At 42.8% G+C, this 4,700-nt stretch overlaps 1 pseudogene; it reads right to left on the reverse strand.

Moving 5' to 3' along the window:
- Positions 1 to 2,517: 2,517 nt before the first annotated feature.
- Positions 2,518 to 2,674, reverse strand: LOC138091938 (U2 spliceosomal RNA; annotated as a pseudogene).
- Between the last annotated feature and the right edge of the window lie 2,026 nt (positions 2,675 to 4,700).

The raw sequence follows: 4,700 nt of genomic DNA on the forward strand, positions 1-4,700 counted from the left end.
ACTAGAAGAAAGCAGGATACCAGGGCCCAAGAAATGCCCTCAAAGTAAAAAATTAGAAGTGTCTGAAACGCGACTGGTTTGTAATCTGATTTCACTAGAATCTAGAAAGTAACTAAACCCCTTCTACCCCAGCAAAGGAAAAGAGAGAGAGAACATCACAGGGAACACGAGGTCCGTGCTTCCTGAATGTCTCTAGTGAAGAGCTGGTTGAATGTACTCATTGTCTGTTCATTTCATCCTCATACATTACCAACCACTACTTGCGTAAAACAAAATAAAAATCAGTTACTAGAAAAGAATGATCATGATCTTGGATACTAAGTTCTTATTGAAGCTTATGATGCTTGTACTCAGCTTCTGTGTTTCTTTACAGAGGGTTGATAACAAAAGTTCACAGACAAGCACCAGTCACAGGAAAATCACACTTTGAGAAATGTTCAAAGGTAGGAGAATGAATCTACCAGAGACCCAGGCACCCCAGGAACTCAGGCATCTAGCAAACAAAACAAAACCCAGCTGAGAAACATGGGAGCATTTACCAGCAAGGTTTCTTGAAGACCAAGAGCACCAACTCATGCCTGTGTGGTCACATTGTCCTTTAGCCTTCTCCCTTCCAGTACATTTCACTCAGAGTCACAGATATCATTTTCAAGGACAAGCATGATCATGTCGCTTTCTTACCTGACCTCAGGTAGGTTTCTGATTGCTCAGGGTGACTGGGTACTGTTCAGCATTTCATTCATAACAAACTGGCCCCTACTTGCCTCAGTACTAGGGTTTAAGGCAGGAGGGATGAGGTTTGATCGAAGTGTGTGCACAAGCGCTCATTCACTCAGTTATGTCCAACTCTTTGCCACCCTATGTGAACTGTAGCCCTCAAGACTCCTCTGTCCATGGGATTTCCCAGGTAAGAATACTTGGGAGTAGGTTGTCATTTCCTTCTCCAGCGTATCTTCTGGACCAAGGGATCAAACCTATGTCTCTTGCGTCTCCTGCGTTGTCAGGGGGATTCTCTACCAATGAATCCCCTAGGAAACCCTTGATCCAAGTAACCACATCCAAAAGTTGTTACCCTAACCCACTAATATATGTTACCAAGTGAGGGTAAGTTTGATTTAAAAGCATGGAGTCAAGCATAATTACTTAATTCTGATGATGGGGGACATTCACCAAAGGAATTTCCTTTGAGATAAGTGAAGACATCCCAAGCAGAGGGGCCAGCACCAATAAAAGCATTGAGTCATGGGAAAATGTGGAGTATCCATGGGCCTTCAAGAAATTCCATGTATCTAACAGTCAGGGATGAGTCCCAAGTCTTCTTCCAGTAAAGGGAATGGCAATAACTACTGGAGAAAGACCGAGGTTTACTTTCTCTAAGTATCTGGCAGGAAGATAAGCTTTTCTTGCCTCACACTGAAATAGAAGACACTTAATTCTAAGAACTTACCAGAAACCGGGGACAATCTACTGATGAAAGAGAATGCTCTGAGTTCCTTGGGCAAAATTTAACCTTTACATCAATCCAATGGGACAGCCTCTTCTCCCCATTTTACAGATGAGCAGACTGGGGCTCAGAGAGAACAACTGATCTCAGCCAGTCACACAAGAGTGTCCAACACACCTGAGTTTCAAACCAAGGTCTACCTGCCACTAAAAACTGTGTATTTTGCACAAGGTAATTTTTATGCTCCTAAGTGTGTAAGGAAGGAGTTATTGAGAGGCAAGAGGAGGGTAGAAGGCAAAGAGAATCACATTTTAATTCTGTGTTTGCAAATATATGTTAAAGTTGGGCTATTTCATAAGAATGGGCCTTTGCTGAGTGTCTACTGTGTCAGACACTGTTAGGTGCTTTGTGTTTCATTTACTTCATTCCTGCGGTGATTCTGCAGGTAGATGTGGCAGGTTGTATTATAATAATATTCCCAATTATACAGTCTCTCCCATTGTCATGTGACTCATTGTGCTTCTTTGTAGACAGAATATCTTTTCCTATCCTAATAACAGATTGAGTGATGTGACTGTCTTCAGGATTCCCCAGTGGCTCATCAGTAAAGAATCTGCCTGCAAAGCAGGAGCCACAAGAGACAAAGGTTTGATCCCTGGGTTGGAAAGATCCCTTGGAGAAGGAAACGGCACCCCCTTCAGTATTCTTGCCTAGAGAACTCCATGAATAGAGGAGCCTGGCAGGCTACAGCCCGTGGGGTTGCAAAGAGTGGGACATGACTGAAGCGACTTAGCAAGCACACACAACTATCTTGGACCGACTGGATGAAAACAGATGTGCTCTTTGCCCTTTGAAGCTCTCAGAACAAGTTTCTGCTCTCTCTCTTGCTCTCTCCTTCTGCTCCAAGAATAGATCACAGCCTGGGTCCTGGGATAAGAAAGCACACTGAACAGAGTCATAGCAGGGGACCTACAACTTAGTGACAAATGAAAGTTTGTTTTAAGTCAATGAGATCTTGGTGAAGCTTGATAATTCAGCCAAGCTGACCGATACAATTGGTGCTTTATAAATGAGGAATTGAAGCTGGGAGACATCTTTCCCCAGGTCACACAACTTGTAGAGATTAAAAACTGAAATTTAGACCCATTTCTATTGGATTTAAAAGCCTGCATCCTTTTCATTAGCATTTTGATACTACACTTGATCTTAGCCAAAAGGCCGAGAAGCGATTCATTAGCATTTTGAAACCTCTCTACAAAGTCCAGGGAGTCTAAAGTAACTCACATAAGGCTGCTTCCAAGGCACAAAACCAGGGCACTGTCTCTGGAGTCCTCATCCTTTCTACGGTTCCTATGCCTTCTCCATCCACCAGAGCCCTGCCAGAATCTCCGCACTTTTTGTGAATTGCTCCTTGGTTTAATCCCAGCCCAGTGCCCCTTATTCCTTCTCTTCACTTCCTTAGCATTTACATTGAATGTCCCTTGGTCAGAAGCTTGGTAATAGATGCTTGTGCTTAGAAAACAGACACAGACCAATATGGTATTATACACAGAAGAACAACACAATTAACCTATTAATCAAGTGTGAAAGGAATGAATATTTGAACTGTAAGGAGCAAATTTTAGGTTGCAGCATACACTTTGTTAGTTTACCAAAGTGGGAATACAATCACTGACCCTATCACCCATTCTGAGCTGCCATCATCTCCTTCCTGACCGTCTATAACAACCTCTTGAGTTGTCTCCCTGCTCCTATTTCTCCCCTACAGACACTTCACGCTTCAGTTAGGGTGAGCTTCTGAAAATGGTCGTGACAGTCCCTGGCTTTAAACATTTTGGTGGTTTCTTATAGCTCTCAGAAGCAAATCCTAAATGACCTGGCTCCTGCCAACCTCTCCTAATTTGTCTCATAGTTTTTTCTTCCTTGCTTATTATGTGCCAGACATAATGACATCCTTTTAGTCATCAAGAGGCCAACTTTTTTTCCCCAGCTTATAGTCTTTCTATGTGCAATTCTTTCTCGCTTGAAAACTCTTCCATCTCCTCTTTATAGTCTCTGCTGAAATGTCAGAAATGGCGCTATATATAGGGGCTCCCAAATCCTTTTCTATATCCCTCTCCTGGGTCACCCAAGAAATGTACTTTCCAGCTTGCCTGTCTTTAGATGTGATCACGTGACTACTTCTAGGCAAATTAAATGTAGGGTGACATTTATCTAGCAATTGGGCTGTAGCATTGTCCACCTTCCTTCTTTCCCTGCCTTGAATCTTGACCACACCATCTACTTGATTAGTATTTCTGAAGTATTCAAATATGTGAGAGGCTATGTGAATAGAGCTCTTATGAAAATAAAATGAGTTAATCGATGAAAGCAGTTCGTACAGTGTCAGAGCATAAGCACTCAACAAATATACCTAATTATGAACAGGAAAATTGAGACTGAAGGCCTTTTCTTTCTTTCTTTTTCTTTTTTTTTTTTTTTTTTTTTTTTTTTTTTGGCAGTATGGCATGTGGGCTGTTAGTTCCCTGACCAGGGGTGGAACCTGTACTCCCTGCCTTGGAACTCCAGAGTCTTCACCACTGGCCCACCAGGGAAGTCCCCTTTTCTTTCATTTCTGTACGGTGGAGAGGAAAGGAACAGAGATGAGGATAGGGTTTGGAACCAAAGGTCTATGATTGGCAGTCTTAGCCTTGGACATCAAAAGCACACAGGTGGGTAGAAAGAAGCGGCCTGTGACTGTAGACAGCAGAGATGATGGTAGACTGAGAAAGGACTCCACTCCACAAGTCACAATATTTCCTTATAATGTCAACACGACGCTGCAGCTGCTAGTAAGGGTCTCAGGCGCTTCTGCATTAGCACCACAAAATTATTGGATGCACTGATTGGGCTTAGACTACATGCCAGGTTTTAGCTGGGTTTTGCAATTAAGTTATAAATAAATCTCCATCCCTCCCCTCAAGGATCCAGAGAGAGAGACAAACGTGGAAACAAATAATTAAAAATAAAATATGACCCATAGGCAGACAGAGGCTGGGCGAAAGGAGACTGGAGTAGAGAAAACAGAAGGAGCACCTCTGTCTGTGGATTCACCAAGGTGAAAGAGACAACCTCGCTATTGGACCCAAAATAGAAAAGTACAAATTTCCCAGGAAGACATAGTGGGAAGGGGTTATAGGCAGCAGGAACAGAGTCATTAAAAGCCTCGCAAAATAGGAAGGGCAAGAGGTTCTGGTGGCTAAAGCATAAGGTGAGG

This window comes from Capricornis sumatraensis, chromosome 15 (assembly GCF_032405125.1).
Source record: "Capricornis sumatraensis isolate serow.1 chromosome 15, serow.2, whole genome shotgun sequence".
NCBI classification, from domain to species: Eukaryota; Metazoa; Chordata; class Mammalia; order Artiodactyla; family Bovidae; genus Capricornis; species Capricornis sumatraensis.